General features: G+C 40.2%; 1 long non-coding RNA gene and 1 pseudogene across 1 annotated transcript in view; one reads left to right on the forward strand and one right to left on the reverse strand.

The window, feature by feature from the left end:
- LOC140594433 (uncharacterized) overlaps positions 1–17494 on the forward strand; it is a 431755-nt gene that overhangs the window by 46301 nt on the left and 367960 nt on the right. The window lies entirely within an intron of this gene.
- Positions 1–17494, reverse strand: part of LOC112933252 (lysophosphatidylserine lipase ABHD12 pseudogene) — a 44527-nt pseudogene that overhangs the window by 16693 nt on the left and 10340 nt on the right.

Genomic DNA, 17494 nt, shown 5'->3' on the forward strand with positions numbered 1-17494 from the left:
GTAGTAGAGAGCCAGCAGGAAGACAGGCACTGGCTGTTTATCTGTAGGAGGCCTTGGACATGGGAGATTTCTCAAGATGCTATTGCCAGGAAGACAAGACAGGCCTTTACAGATGCTCCAGCCTGGTATGATGTTAATGGCAAGAGGCAGGAGCCCTGTTTGTCATCCAGTGTTTAGAGTGACAGACAAGAACTAGGATAATTGGGAGCCCACTTGACCAAGCAGGGCCATAGATGGTGGGGCTCCTGATGCTGCTTAGAAGCCATGGGAAGTGGGGCACCTGGGTTGCTCAGTCGGTTAAGCATCTGCCTTTGGCTCAGGTCATGATTTCAGGGTCCTGGGATTGAGCCTTGCATTGGGCTCCCTGCTCAGTGGCCAATCTGCTTCTCCTGCTCCTTCTCCATCTGCCTCTGTGATCTCTCTCACTCTCAATGTTTGGTTGTAGTTACTAAAATGAATTTTTAAACCCAAGAAATAGACACCCTGGCCCAAACCAGACTCTCCATATATCTCTGCTCTCCCTGGCCCCTTTGCTGAAGTCCCAGATTTGTGTCGATCGCTCTCTTCTCTCCTTTTTTAGGACACAGGGCTCTTTTGAACTATGTGCTGTCCTTCACTTGAGCACCAACCCCTCCCAAGTTATGAGAGGTCTGGTCTAGTTTTGGGGAGGTAGTCACCCCTAAGAGAAGTGGATGGGGCCAGCCACTGGCCCTGCACAGAATAGGAGATAAAGGGCACCTTTTGGTGTGGAAGTGTAGTCACTGTAGCACATTGAACCAAACACATCTCACTGGGCAGGGAACTTATAAATGCCTGTGTTGGGCCAACACTGCCTATCTACCCTGACCCTTGTTAGCTACTTTCTGTCCTGCAGGTAAAACAGTGGTGAAAGAGACTCTTCTAGTCTAGTAGGGAATTGCCAGAGGAGAGACTGAGGGATTGAAGGGCAATAGCCGATGAGAGTGTGTCACTAATTCATACTTCCTTTTTTCCTTGGACCTGGGTGGATTTTTCTACATACTTGGAAGTCTCAGTGTATTGCCATAAAACAAGATTCTGAGCTGTGAATAAGAGAGAGCCTACAGACTTGCCTTGACTGCAGTGTGCAAAATGTGGAGATGTGTGTGTCCCTCCCCAAACCCCTTCTAGGTAAAAGGAGAAAGGGCCATTTACTGTGTGTCTGGAAAAGCAGACTGAAGTGGATGTTACTTGGCACTGTACCCAGACTCCCTTGGGTACCTACCACCATGTCTGTGCATCTATCCCCTAGGTTCAATGGGGATTTCCTTCTCAATGGCCGACCCCTGAGACTGTTCTTTGGCAGACAGTGGTCTGTTGTAGGAGTTGCTTTGCTCAAGTGTTCAGAGTTGGAAGGGACTGTGAGTGTAGAGTTCCCTTCTAGCCCTGTAGCAGCTCTTAGTTGGTGACTGATGGATGCAGGAATATGAAGGTCCTGCTCCCTGAGCTCCAGTGGGGACAAACTCTGGGACATAACTCACATTCCAGAGCTTCCCTGTAGAGTCAGGCTAAGGCCACTCTTTGCATGTCTCTCCTTGAGATGGCATCTCATTTGACTTCCTCCTCCTTCCTGTCCTACTTCCCCCACTCCCTTGCTGGACTTTCCAGGAACATTTTTCCCCCCATAAATCACTTGTCCATGAATCCCCTAATTCTGTTTCTGAGGAAACTGATCTTAAATTGTCCTGCTCTCATATGCAGTTGACAAAAACTTTGTGAAGTAAATGTCATTATCCCCGCTTTACAGATGAGGAAACTGAGTCTCAAAAGGTGGTAATATGTCCAAAGCTAGTGACTTGAATCTGGTTCTGTCTGACACCATGAACTCAATGCCATGGGAAATAATCAGCATTTAGATAAAGCTAGCTAATGAGCTCCTCAAAGACTCACGTGTTTTCTCAAGGTCACATGGAGAGTCAGGCTTCTGAATTGAATCACAGGAATTGTGTAAATCTGAGAGGTTTCAGGCCTAAGGCAGAATTGACCTTCTAGATCTATGATACTTTTGTTGACCATCTCACTTCCTCCTTTATCTCCCCACATATGATGTCTATCAGGTGTCTGCCTGAAGAGTCTGCTTTCACCTGTGGCTTCTGTGTGAGCCAGTATGCTTGTTGAGGACCAGGACCATGTGCTATTTGTTGTGAAATCCCCAGAACCAATCATGGTACTTGGCAAATAAGAGGCACTTAAATGAATATACTTTCAATTAAAGAATCCAGCCACAGGGAAGTTTCCTTCATGAGAAGTCTACTCTGGAGAAATCAAATAAATCAAAATGAAGGGATTTTTCATTCCTTAAAAAGCATTGGCATATCTTGAATTTCTTACTCTCTAGCACCTATATTATGGTTTAATGCAAAGACTTCAAGCCAGTGCTCTCTCTTTTGAGAGTGTTCCCTCTGAGGTTTCCTTTCCAGCAGCATTAACTAATTCTGTCAAGAGGTTTTTACCCTAGATACATTTTCTGTTCATATACATATTTTAAGGGACCAGTGACATCAACTCCAATTCTGGGGAATTATGAATTTCTCTTAATATTCTAAACAGAAATCCTCCACTGAAATCAAGCCTAATCAGTATATTGGACAATAAACATGACGCATAGGATATGACTTAGCCAATTTTGGGGGTCAAATAATGACATTATTGTTTTTTAAACTGTGAATCAATATTTAGAAGATCTTACGTTTTCCTGTCGATGTTGCTAGCACTTTTTCTCATTGTACTTTTATCAACCCTCCCCTCAGTGTACGAACCCCGGTAATAATTTGGATGGATATTATGGCCCATAGTTCCTGGAATTTTTCTTCTGAAAGGTATGTAGGTGGACTTTGTGATTATGTAAGCACAAAACTAATGGGATTGGCAGGATACCCAGCTGAGAACAGGCAGGTGCCAGGCAATCTTCTCTCAGCCTTGCTCTGCTAATGCCTCCCTGGGTGTGGGCTGGTGCTGGGCTGCTTCTGCTATGCTGCAGAACAAGATCATTGCCCACTGTGCCCTGTCACATCTTAGCTCACAGCTGTAACTGAAAATATGGGCTCCAGCAGCCTTTAAAGTTACAATTACAGAAGGAGTTTGGATCTAGAATCAGAGCTTGAAAGATTGGGTTGGGGGGAATCCATGGTAATAAGTGGATTGAACTGGGTGCTTGTGTTATCACCTAAACTTTATAGAAAATAATACTTAGGAATATGTTTTAGTTACCTATTGCTACATAACAAACCACCCCAGAACTGAATAGTAGAAAGTACCATGACTTTCTCATGGTTATGAATCTGGAATCTGGGCAGGGCACAGTAGGGATTTAATATACTGTTTCACTTGAGTTTGCTGGGGCTTCTTCACTCACATGTCTAATACTTGATCATGGATGGTTCAAATGTTTAGGGTCCAGATGGACTGGCTTGACTAGGACCATATGTTTGGCCTTGATTCTAGCTACTGGCTGCTTTCCTTCCTGTAGTTTTGGGGTCTCTCTCCATAATATGGCTTCCCCATGCAGTAGGGTGGGAAGAATTCTTACACGAGAGCTTAAAACTTCCAAGAGTGCAAACACAGAAACTTCTGAAGGCTTGGGTTCAGAACAGGCACAGAATCAATCACACTGTATTCTTGCTAATGTCATAGGTTGGTCCAGATTCAAGAAAAGGGAACTCTACAAGAATGTGAATACTGGAGGCATAGTCTCCTAAAATCTACTGTAACAGACTACCACAGCATGCTTTGAGGAGCAGGGCGGACAGATATGGGGCACACACAATAGACAGAGGCTGCTATGGTATACAAAGTGTCTAAGAGGACCAGATAAAATACAGCCACTCAGTTAAATTTGAATTTCAGGTAAGCTAATCAATACTTTTTTTTTTAAAGTAAAAATGGAATTCCATGCAAGTCAGCATATCATTCAATATTTGGGACATACTCATACTACAATAGTTTGTTGCTTTCCTGAAATCCAAACTCAACTGAATATTCTGAATTTTTATTTGTTAAATCTGGCAACCCTTGTTGAGAGTCCTGTGAGCCCAGATCCTAGAAGATGTTTATTGGTCTAGTTACATGGTGGTTCAAGGCAATGGGACCAGGGCAGGGATGGAGTGGGGGGAGCACATCTCTGAAGCTAGCAGAGAAGATTATGTTCGGAAGGGGACCTGGGCATTCAAGCAGTGTACCAAGGTGGCTGAGATTGGGATAAAAGAGACAGACAGAGAGGGAATCTCAACCCTTCATGACTGCTTTGAGAATTAAGAGTTTTTTCCTGGCTTTCCTGGAAAAAAGATAATAGTGCTACTTCATAGGGTTGTGGTGAGGATTAAATAGAGGGGTGCCTGGTACACAGCACGGAGAGCAGGAGAGGTGTCCTCACTATCAGAGCAACAATTATGGTAGTGATACCAGCGCAGGTATTGAAGCTGGCACAGACAGTGGGGATGAGGCGCAAAGGGAGTTAACATTCCCAGAACGCATGCCCGGCTCTGTGCCTGATGCCTGCAATTCTCCATCTCTCTGAATCATAATAGCCTTTGCAGGGACAATAAATCAACTTTAGAGATTAACAAATTAAGCTGGAGAAATTCATAAGTTTGCCTGAGTGGCAAAGTTAGGTCTTTCTGACATCAGGGTTTTTGTCTTCATAAAGAAAGACAAGTTGACACAGTTCATTCAGACGGACCTGAATTCAGAGACCTCCTGTTAGTGTCCTGTTGCGAGTCTTTCCCACTGGCCTTGGCCTCTGTGCTGCCTTAACTCTGAGACTTCCTTACTCATTTGTAAGATGGGAGTAATAGCCACTTTGATCCTCCCAGAGCCTTACTGGAGAAGCACTTACTGTGGTGGGGGCTGTGAAGCAATTGGTAAACTCCAAGGTGCTCTGCAGATGTTGAAATTGTTTTATAAAGCCTAGCACATCAAGTGTCAATGTCAATGGAATTTAATATGTTAATTCTGTATTCTGCTAATTGAGACCAAGGGTAGGATAAGGAAATGTTTCTCTCCTGAAGTCAATAAAGAAGGGCCTTGGTGAGGCAGGAAGGGGGAGAGAAGACTTTTTTCTCCTAGAACCCTCTAGGACAAGATTCGGAGGGTACAGCTTTCCCCGGGGGACTTGCAGCAGGATTTAAGGGCAAAAGAGCATAGCAGGACAAGAGCACGGCCAGTGCCCGTGTGGGTATATGGTTCTCCCCGTGGCTCATTGCTCCCAGGTAGCCTTACAAGTAGTCCCTTACCTGAGGCATAGGGAGCTCTGATGCAGTGATTAGTGAAATGCCCATTTCCCGTTTCTTTCATTGTCTGCTAAAGACTTGGAACTTATTTGCAAGGCCACTATGAACTTTTAGACTTCCCCAGACAGTGGCAACTTAGAGATATGTGGAAATACTGTCATTATCTATTTTATGGCTGAGCATGATGTAAACAGTGACTGACAAAGCTTGAGTGAGCTGGGTCGTGCCTCTGGCTCGGGTTTCCTCTTTCTCTAATTCACTCTGGGTCTGAATTTCTATCCACCCAACACACTGGACGTGCAGCTGCATTCATTATTCTCACGGTGCTGCCCAAATCTGCCACATAAGGAACAAAAACGGTCTGCAACCGCAGACTCATTTTCCGGGCAGTAAATTATGATAACCTGACAAGAGAACGTTCTAGTTCTGACACACATTTTCCAAGTTTACCAAGGGTAACAGCATAACTGGTGGTATATGTGTATGTGTGTGTATTTGTGTTTATGTGTGATGGGGGTGGAGTGAATGTGTGGGCTTCTGAAAGGCATCTTGTGAACACCACAGTGGAAGGGAGAGCGAGAGCGTTCGCTGCTTGGTAATGAGATTCAGTGTTATGGGGCTGTTATTTTTAGCGTTTAAGCTATGAAAATTTCATTCTCTCCCTAGAGGCCTCCTCTCTGCCATTCTTTAGCACATTAGGTGAGAAATCAAGTGTCATCTTTAAAAAATGATAACAGATCCCAAGTTAGCATGTAAAAAATACTGCTCTCCCCAATTCTAAGTGTTTGGTCTGGTAAGAGTCATCTTAGAAATTGGAATTTTTGATTTGAGATGAGCAGGGAAGGGACAGGAAAAGACAGAGGAAAGTCTTGAGTTAGAGAGGGAGGACTAGAGATAGAGAATTAAAGGACAGAATTGGATTCTATTCTTTTTGAATAATTATGTATAAATGCCTATGGCAAGTGTATGTGTGTATGTATATGTATGTGTTTTTATATGTATGTATATATAACTTGCATCTCCCATATGTGTGCTTCAGATGTCCTTTTGATGTATTCTATGAATGCTTTTTGATGATCTTGGTATAAATTCTCTCTTTGGGTCATACTCTCACATTATGCTCATATTTATACCCATCAAATTCCTTTAGCAGAGCTAGTAAACTGATTGCAATCTCAAAGGTCCAGAGGATTTTCTATTTTGACTGCAAAAGTTCGAGAGGCAGAATTCTATTGTCCTATTTGTGTCCTGTTTACCATTGCATAAATCTAGCCAATTATTAAAATTCAAGAGGCTTAAGCAAGAAGGTGCTCATGGTTTCATACCAGCTATATGGGTGATAATTTCTAAATGTATCTCTCTAGCATTGAACTTTTCCAGGAATTTCAGGCATGGAAATCCAACTGCTCACTTGCTAGATCCACCAGGATATGTAACACATATCTTGAACTTCATACGTCCCAAATCAAACTTTTTTAAAAAAGATTTTATTTATTTATTCATGAGAGACACACAGAGGCAGAGACACAGGCAGAATTGGAGACATAGGCTCCATGCAGGGAGCCCAATGTGGGACTTGATCCCCAGACTCTGGAATCATGACCTGAGCTGAAGGCAGATGCTCACCACTGAGCCACCCAGGTGTCCCTCCAAATCCAACTTTTAATTCAATTCATACCTAATCTTTTATTTAGTTCTGCTGAAGCTTTCTCCTTGCCAGTAAATTCTATCAGTCTCTTGGGTCAAAAGTCGTGAAGTTGGTCTTGATTTCTGTTTCCTCTCTCACCCCATGCACTCAACCCACCAACAAATTCTGTCAGCACTACTTTCAAAATATTTTCAGAATTGACCATTTGCTACATCTACTGCTTTCACCATGATTAAGCCATATTTTCATTATGGCAAGATCCTCCTGACTTATTTTACTCCTGCTATAAGCCTATTCTCCAACAATTGTACTTATGATCCTTTAAAAACTGGCCTGATTGTGCCACTCTTAAGTTCAAAATCATCTAATGGCATTAGAGATATGTGCCATTGTGAAAGCCATTGTGAAAGTGAGAAGCAAAGTGAAAGTCAGATGCTTACGTTGGTTGCAAGGTCCGGTGCTGCCTTCTGGACCTACCATCTCCTGCTCATTCTTCACTACACTCTTCATCCATGCTTATCTCCCTACTTCCTGTGAATGTGCATTGTTAAAAGATACACTGAGGTGTATTAAAAATTTTAAGAGTTTATTTGTAAAAGGAAAAGGCATCCTGTTCTTGCCAAAGACTCTCTATTCTGAGAGGTGCAAGGTGAGAAAAATAGAGCATACAGAGAGATTACTATGATTACTGTAAGCAGGATAACTCCCAATGTCTAGAATGCACTTTAGAGCAATGGTCCCTGAGACCCTTGCCAATCAGAATCGAAAAAGTCAAAGAAAGACCCATTGAAGGAATCACCTCCTTTAGCCAACTGGCTTGTTTAGTGATCTTATATAGCTACTTCTCAGCTTTCCCAGAAATGTCAAGTCTAGTGCAGCAAGTGGTATCAGCCACAGCTTGCACACTTCCATGCTCAATTAAATTAATTCCTGCAAGCCAAGGACTCACAATTGGACTGTACCTGAAATACCTACATATTTGGATAAATTCTTCTCTTTATGAGGTCTCTAAGATATCCTGAGGTCCCTGGGGCTGCTAGGAAGTGACCTTCCTCACTCACCTGGTTAGGTTGCCAGGAACCCTGTAAGCAAAGAACCAGGCCTATTTTTCCAAGGGGGTTCTATTGGCTCCATAAAGTCAATTTTAGTTCCTTAAAGCTGTCTGGTCACATCAGATTCTCTGCACATTCTCAAATATGACATTCCAATCAAAGTGCTGGTAATATAACCAAGGTTTTCAATCTTCAAGAAGAACAGATTCTTATTGAACTTATGCAAGTAATTATCTTGCCATGAAAATAAGAATACTCAGTTTTACAAGTACTGGATGGATCAGGTAGAGAGGAAAAGTAAGTGTTTAAATTCTGTTTACAAATTTATACTTTATACAATTACTGAGGTCATTGGTAGCTTAAGAGGAAAACATTTCTTAAATCTAGAAAAATCAAACATTAAGAAAGCAGCAATGTTTCAAAGAATAAGTAAGAAAAAAGATATAAAACATCCTCATAGGTTCACTTAATTTTGTATTATTAATGTGTGTTTTGTTTGAATCCAAGTTTTCTCTTAGTTCTGGTAATTCTTACCAAGTTCAGTTTTACAATCTTAAACTTATCAGAAACCCATATTCTAGAATACTTGTCAGAGTCCTTTCATGAATTTTTCCCAAGATGAAGCTCCTTTGTAAAAACATCAGACTAAAACAGTAACTATCTGTAAATCACAAAAGACTTAAAAATGCCCATGATTAAAGATCTGATGAAAGTTCATTGTAATAAAACTGACAAATTTGGTTATTTCTGTGGCATACAAGATTTTTAAGTTAAGTGAATTATGATGGATAATATTATATGAGGACATACCAGATTTCCAGGAATTTTGTACCATCTCTAGCATGCATCTATTAACTTATATTAATAGCATGCATCTATACAGCTTAAAGAGGTTTATCATCCCTTATTTGAAGTATTTCCCATGTAATTTAACACATCATACAAACTTAATTTAACATCTCTCTTTCACAAGGTGAAAGACAAATCCTCTGAGATTTTCCAGGGACCTGCTAGGAAATCTCAAAGTTAGTTTGAGGTCAAAAAGAATTTAGAATTTGATTTTGAGAAAATGTCAAAGGGTTTGAACATTTGATTAAGTAGGATCACAAACCTTTATGAAATAGTACTTAATTATCTATTTAACAAGAGTGACAATAGAGGATGTTAAAGGCAAATACACAAGCTTACAGTTATGAACAAAACTTAGCTTTCTTAATATTGAGAAGACAGGAGTTTCTTAAGTAATCAAAGACCTGATAAAGACAATGTGATGCATAGTAAATTATTTTGGTGAAACACAAAATCTTTTCTCTCCAAGTAGATTACTTAAAGGGTAAAGAAACATTTCACAATCTTTTATTAAGAACAGATCAATAGTTCAAGAGGAACTTTGTCCTTTTAGCAGATAAAAGAAAATTAAGTCCAAGTTTTAGTTTTACATAAGTACATTATTGATACTTGTTTTAAAAACACTTATTATTTCTAGTAGTTTTGATTACATATATTAATTAGAATTTCTAACCCTTAGAATCCTTAATTCCTAGTGAAAAACTAAGAAATAGGGATACCTGGGTGGCTCAGTGGTTGAGCATCTGCCTTTGGCTTAGGGAGTGATCCCAGAGTCCTGGGATTGAGTCCTGCACCAGGCTCCCCATGGGAAGCCTGCTTCTCCCTCTGCCTATGTCTCTGCCTCTCTCTCTGTGTCTCTCATGAATAAATAAATAAAATCTTTTAAAAAAAGAAAAGCTAAAAAGTAATTGTGGATTGGTAAATCTACAAATACATTTCATAATTCCTAGACAAATATCCTTCCTCAGAGTAAATTTTCCAATGTAGTACAAAATATGTTTAATAATAGTCCCAAATGTCTTTAGTTCCTCAGTAAAAGGAAGCCAAAGTGGATAAATCTACATTCAATACTTAACACTTTAGTATTTTATCTTATTTGGACATGATTTAGATATTCAGTGAATATCTGTCATTTAACTTAATCTTAGTATAATTTTTAAGTGTCAAGTTACCAAAAAGTGCTGGACACTGCTTTTAAGTAGATATACTACCAGACATTTATAACTTTATTTTACTTAAATCTATTTAATCCACTTGTTTGTAACAATTATGTTTAGATTAGTCATGAAAATTTTAGAGGTGCCTGGGTGGTGCAGTCTGTTTAAGCATCTGACTCTTGGTTTCAGCTCAGGTCATGATCTCAGGGTTGTGAGATAAAGCCCTGCATGAGGCTCCACACACAGTACAGAGTCTGCTTGAGACTTTCTCTTCTTCTTCCTCTGCCCTGCTCTACCACACAGGTGCTTTCTAAAAAAAAAAAAAAAAAGAGAGAGAGAGAAAATTTTAGAAGAGATTAAATGGCTAACCATTACCTTATTTTTCTCCCTGGAAAATTCTGTGACAGATGTGACATGAACTTTTTTGGCTTTTAGTAAATCTAGGTCGAATAAAAGTATTATATTTAATGGTGATAACTCTAAAGATATGCCTGTTTTAATCAAGCCAACTTAAATAGCATTTATTTGCTAAAGATTATCTTAGATCACGTGAACTTGAAAAACAGTTGGGTTTGTTTCCATATTTCTGAAAATATACTTTATTTATATAAATGCTTGTCTTTAATTAAATAGAGCTCTTTACAAATTAACTCTGGCAATGCCATCCAGAGGTAGAAAAATAGCACATATCTATAACACACCTACATAGTCATGCAAACAGTCACAAACTGAAATCTTATAGCTTTCATTTTAGCTTGCTTAAAAAAAAATTTATTAGGCTCTGAATACCAGCTTCCAATTTGGCCAACTTCTGACCATAGAGTTACTTAAAAAAAAATCCTTTCAAATACCTTTTTGGGTTTCAGTTGGGACAAACAGTAAGTATCCCTGGCAGACCTGAAGAACCCTTTGGGTGCAAGAGCTATCCCCAAAGACGGTGCAAAAGGTACTACCCTCCCAAGATCCAGAGTTGAAGTCCAGTGGCCAAGTTGGATGCCGCCTGGTTTTTAGTTGGACCTAATACAACTCCATTGGTTTCCAAATCCAGTCCAGAAAAAGAAATGTTCAAATAAAGTCTGAAACCTCAAAACACAAGAACTGCAGAATTAGGGTCCTAGGGGGATTTACCCACCACCTCTATAAGCAGCGAGAAAGCAGCATGCTCTGAAACCCCCTCAGACACGTACCTATGTCTGGTTGCTCATAGCTCCTGGGGGCCTTTGAGGGTCTCATTCTCCTCCCTCTTCTGACCCTGTTAAAAAAACTGAGACATGTTAAAAAATTTCAGAGTTTATTTGAGCAACAATCAATTTGAATCAGGGAGCATCCAATCTAGCAAGTAGAATCCTCAAGGAGCTGTACAAATTGAAAGATTTTTATAGCCAGAAGGGAAAGGGAACAAGGAAGTTATTCTAGGCAAAAAAGCAGGTTGGTTATTGCAAGGTCGATTTCCTTTAGGCAATGAAGGGTCTATGAGGCAGATGATCTAACTAGTGCTGACCTGGTGATTCCTGATTGACTGGTTTAAGATTCCATTTCTAGGGGAGCCAAAATTATAGTAAGTAAGATCTCTATTTACTGATATTGGGCTTAACATAAGCAAGTCCATTTTGGGCCTATTGTCTTATTTTTAACAGCATATTCCCATTCACCTTTGGTTCACTCTGCCTGGATGTTTTTCTTTTACATATGTGCACATTGTTCTCTCATTTGATTTCATCTCTACTCAAATGTCACCTCCTTAGAGAGATTATCTCTGAGTACTTAAAATGGTGTCCCTATTCCTTATTTTCCTGAGTCTGCTTCCCTTAACCTATTTTATTTTTCTTCACAATGCTCACCACCATCTGATAATACATGCTTATTTATTTGACTGTTTCCTCTATGTCAATGTAAGCTTCCTGAGGCAGAGGTTTTTTAAACATTTATTTAATTTTTTAATTTTAAGTTTTATTTTCTTCTCCTGCTGTGTACAGAGCCTAAAGCCTAGAGCCTAAAAGAAGTTGCTGGCATAAAGATGTTGCTCAATAATTATTTCTTAAATAAACAAATGAATGGGTGCTCTGCTAATGCTTTCCACAACATTCCTGTAAATTCTCTCTAGCATTAATGCAATTATTTAATTTTAATGCTCTAGGGTGTGATGCAAGGAAATGTACAGCTTGAAAGTGTAGTTTGTTCATCTATTTCTTCCTTGTCACTCCCCAAAGCTCCTTATTCTGAGTAAGGAGATGATTAGGGCAGAGGGATCACAAATCCAGGAAAATTGTTGGGTGCTGGCTTCCTTCTCTCTTTTTGTAAATGCCCTGAGACTGACTTGTAAGGTCACTCCCTGGAAGTGCTTGTTGCAGGTAGCCAAGCCCTGAGAGTTCCCTGGTGACTGCTGCCTGGGCCAAATCGTGCTTTTTATAGAAATAAGGGAGGAAAATCTAGTTAGAATGCTACTTTGCAAAACTAGAAATAAAATTTGAAACCAAGCTGTTTTAGAAGTTTACCCTCTTGACTCACAAATTTAGCCGGTTTTTTTTTTCACTTTTCCCCCAGTCTACTTCTGCACTTCCATTCAGGCATAGGATTTTGCTTCCATGTTGCAAAATATTTCTCTGCTTCTTCATCAACTTAAAACAAATTTCTGGAAGAAGATAAATAGGTAAAAGATAAAATTCTTAAAAATAAGATATCTGGGGGCACCTGGGTGGCTTGGTCAGTTAAGCGTCTGACTTCAGGTCAGGTCATGGTCTCAGGGTCCTGGAATTGAGCCCCTCATCTCATCAGGGCTCTATGCCTAGCAGGGGGTTTGCTTCTTCCTCTCCCTCTGCCCCTCCCCCCTGTTTGTGCTCTCTCTCAAATAAAAAAAATCTTAAAAATAGGATATATGAAAAATACGATGGTTGCAAAACTCTATTGAATGCCATATTCTAAACAAAGTCAGGCATAGTATGGAATCTTGTGTCCCTGTCACCTGCAGGGTGACAGATCAAACCCTCCTACCTGATTTTGTCCCCAGTGGCCAGGATATGGACTAACTGCAGCTATGTATTCCAGGAGGCTCTGAGTCATGCCTACACAGACTTCATTTCTACCTGACGGGCCTTGTCTGTATCTGATAGCAGCAAATGCTTTCAGGAAAAAAGCCTTTATTTTTTTTCCTTGTGGTCTTTTTTCTTATTACTTCCTATAAAACTAATCCACCTAGCATGACGTCCTCTTGTTTTTGTGTATTTCTTTCTGGTGCCTCCTAGTTGTGTGGCATCTCTGGATTGAAGGAGGTGTCTCAGGTCATTGGGGAAGAAAAGTGTCTCCTGGATCCTTGTTATCAGTGGGGCTTCTGATTGGCCCTACTTGCTGGGCTCATCTGATGCTTTAGTGGACTCCTGTTGGCATAGGGGTAAAATGAACTCTGGGCTGCCTTCTGTTGCTAGGCTATGGATCAGGAAACACCTGGCCTGAATAGCCTCCTTTATAGGTTGGGAGGTCATACAATGCCCTGCCTCGGTGTTATTCCTCCAATCCTGGGGTCTCAAACCAGTTCACTGTCCTCTTCCACCTTTCTGAGTTCCCCTTTGGCTGTCTTGAGTTATTTGCAGTGTGTACTATTGTACTTAGTGAGGAGAAATGGGCAGGGCAAGACTATGCTATCTTGCTCAGGCAAGAAGTTGACAAGTTCCATTTTTATTTTATTTTAAGATTTATTCTTTCTTTCTTTTTTTTTTTTTTGAGAGAGAGAGTGAGAGAGGAAGAGTGAGAGAAAGCATGCACTTGCATGCAGAGGCACATGAGTGGGGGGAGGAGCAGAAGGAGAGAATCTTCAAGAAATCTCCCCACTGAGCGAGGTCCCAACACGGCCTCATGACCTGAGCTGAAATCATATGCTTAATTGACTGAGCCACTCAGGCACCCCAAAAAGTTCTATTTTTAAAAGTAATATTTAGTCTAATACCTTTGTCATCTAGAGTAGAAGGCAAAGACTGCTTTAGAATGAGGTAGACTTGAGTTTGAGTCACAACCTTACCGTGATTAGCTATGTGACTTTGGGCAAGTTCACTAGCCATGGGCAGTTCAGTTTCCACAGGGGTAAAGAATAAATATATGAGTCACTTAGGTTTCAATCAACAACAATAGATCTGGTTAACTTCAAAAAAGGAAACCCGGAATGTACTGGAAGATTGATCATTCAGGAAAAGAAAAGACATACCAGTTATTTTCACAGAGGGGAGTTTAAAAAGGAGTTTGGATTAATTGGGTACTGGAGGCCAGAAAAAGCAAATATAGAACATTAGGATTAATACAAAATTAGTGACTGCAAGGGTCCAGTGCGCTCTGAGGGCTACGGAAACAAAGGGAAGAGGTTGGGTAAATCAGAATCTAGAGATTTGCAGGCAGGGCCCTAATGAGCTGGGACCTTGACCTGTGAGGAGAAGGCCTTGCCTCTGGGGCTGGTAATTTGAGTGTGAGGAGAGAAATAATGAGGCTAGAGTGTGCAGAAATAAAAGCTGAGCAATAGAAACGATGTTACTAGAACCAACTGTTTTTGGAATCAACTGCTATTGAGGTGAAGAGATGCTGCCTAGGTGTCACTGAAAAAAGTAATGTGTCTGCAGGAGGAGCAAGTTCTTTCTCCCTCCTGTCTTTCAGGCTCCCCTTCATTCCCTCTTTTGGCAGAGTCAAATGTGGATCCAGCCTTAAAAACAAGTGTATGGGTCCCACCCTAGCAAAGTAAAGAAGGGTATATTTTCACGTGAGAACCAATTCCTTAAAACTAAGCAAAGAAGCATACAATGTAGTGCATAGAATCAAAGGAATAGATGAAAATCAGGTCTTAGAAAGGGCAGGAACCAGGCCTGGTCAAGGCATCTTGAAGGAACAACTCATGGAACTTTTTAGAGTACTGACATTATGTACAGATTCTTTAGGGTGTTGCTCAAACCACTTTGTGCCCCTTTGTGTCTTCAGTCAAGAATAGAATATCTGGGACAGAGGAAGAAACTGGCTAAGTTAAGTTATATATCCATTCTAATGGTCAGAAGGTTCAAAAGGATGGGATTCCATAAATGGCAGCCCCTTAGGATCATATAGAGTAGGGAAAGGGCTGACTCCAAAGGAAATGATGCTGGGAAGAAAAAGAGATTAAAAGTTATATACTACATTCCAATGCCCTATTAGTTTTTGGCCTGGTAGCAAAGAAGCTTGAAGTGGCCTGGTGGCCTCTTTTTCTAATTTAGTGAAAAAATAAAGTGGTATCTTCTAGAGGAAACAATCATTCCTTGGAGAACTTCTAGACTCCCCCATCTAGAATCTCAGGAAAAGAGGGTGAAATTTTTGCAAGAAATTTAGAGGCTCTACACATGCATCTAGTGCTTAGATCCTGGGGTTTTGCATCCTGATTATGAGAAAGAACAATTATTATTATTCATCTTGAGAATACATAGTAGACTCTGAAAGAAAGACACATATGGCCTCAAGATTCACTTCCCTTGTAACTGTGTTTGGTCTTTAATAAAATATTGTATGGTTCCCTAAGGCTAATTACTTCTGGGTAATGGGGTAATGGTAAGTCTGGTAGATTCCATTGATAATAGTTATTACTTGCCTTCTCTTACTCTGAAATGAGTTCTTTTGTCAGTAATGTTTAAAATATCCTAATTGAACATCATGGATGTATAAAATAAGCATGATGTCAGGCAAAGAAAACTTAAAGCTAGAAATATTTTTATCCATTGAGGACTAGTTGCTGCCCTGTACATGATAATATGATTAATGTATAATTGACTTGCCACATATATCTGTCTGGTCCCAGAATATGACACCATGTCAGAAGCTCAAGGTGGGTGGTGTGTTTCTCTTTTTACCTTACAGACTTAAATTTAGATTCATATGTTGCTTCTTTTCATCTCTTACCATAATTTAAGGTAACTTTTAAAATATATCTTTTTAAGCATTATTTTTAATTGTGAAAGTGATTTATGAAGTGGTTTTGATATAAATGGCTTAGCGATTCCTTTATTGTTGCTTCTGTTTGTTTTTTCCTTTTATAAATATTCTTCTCTTTATATACAAATATTGTGCCCTGCTTTTCTTTTAAAATTTTATTTATTGGAAAGATAGTGAGAGCAAGAGAGAGCACACACTGAGGGATAGGGAGAAGAAAACTCCTTGCTGAGCAGGTTGTGCTCTGCTTTTTAACTCCTTTGACTAGAGAACCCATAGGAACTTTGAAGACTCCTCCTGGGTTTGGATCCTGTTGTGTAGAGTTGAGAAAATTGTGTATCAACTGATGAGAATGCTTCCTTCTAGTGGAGTTGCACTGCACAACCTGCACAGCTGTATGTGGCAGCCCTGAATCCTGGCTCTGCCATACTTACCCTGTGAGCTTGTGCAAGTCCTTTTCCAACTCTACTGCCTCAGTTTCTGCATCTATAAAATAGAGGAAATGATACTTACCTCATAGGGTTGTTGTAAGAATTAAATGAGTTAATATAGCAATTAAATGTTGTGCATATAAGTGTTATTTACAACTACTATTATTATTGTCAATAGGAATGAACATTTTAGGGCATAAATTGCAAAATGCTAAATTGAAGCTCATCTTTAAATGACTGAAGACCATTTAAAGGATTATTAATTAACCTCATAAATCTGGAATCCCAGCAACTCTGGTTGATGTCATGATTTGGATTCAAGAATCTCCAGGAATTATGGAATAAAGTATTTTTAGTCTTGGTACCCTGTTGAGGTGAGGCTGGAGTACTAAACCATATTTTCCAGAGATGAGGCACTGAAATGAAGGTCAGATGGCTCTGGAGGGGGATGGGAGCCAAAGAGGAAGCAATGTGATAATGGAATTGTAACTACAAAAATAGAAAAACCAGGAAGAAAGCAAGTGGTGAGGAGTTTGATGGAAGTAAGGACTTCCCTTTGTGGTGAGGAGAGGTAATGGCAAGCTCTCCATGATAAGTGGAACAGAAAAGTCTGGTTCCCACCAGAGGCTGATGCTTAGGAGCCATCTATCACAGTTAATCTGAGTCTGGGTGTTTTGTTTCCCTTTGACTTTATGTGGTATTACGGTCCAGATGAGAGTCACATGCTTGCATCTGTTCTTCCTCTCTGAAAATCACCTTGTTAACCAGCACCAACAATTTTCAAAGGAATGCTTTCAAAAAGATGCAGAGGATAGCAGAACGCTTTACGAAACACGTGTGCTTTCAGGAGGTCCACTTTTCTCAGATGTGTCTACTTTCATTAAAACAAAGCATGAAGATTTCCATGTCTGGGAATAGAGGCAAAAAGCTCTATGGCAGGCAGTTTCAGAGACCTCTCCAGGGAGAAAAAAGCAAACTGAAGGCTTGGGTTTGCCTCTCACTGCCCTGAATGGGCTGTGGAATGCTTTCTGCTCTCTGACCTCACACATTTCTCTCTCCATTTACCGTTTTTTCCCCTGAGAGGAGAAGGGAATAAGACTGTTTGGAGCCTAGGGTATGATCTTTGGGGTCACATTTAACCAATAGTCAGGGCTATTATGTTGTTTCAGTTTAGGGAAAGCAG

Source organism: Vulpes vulpes, chromosome 11 (genome assembly GCF_048418805.1).
Source record: "Vulpes vulpes isolate BD-2025 chromosome 11, VulVul3, whole genome shotgun sequence".
In the NCBI taxonomy this organism is placed as follows: Eukaryota; Metazoa; Chordata; class Mammalia; order Carnivora; family Canidae; genus Vulpes; species Vulpes vulpes.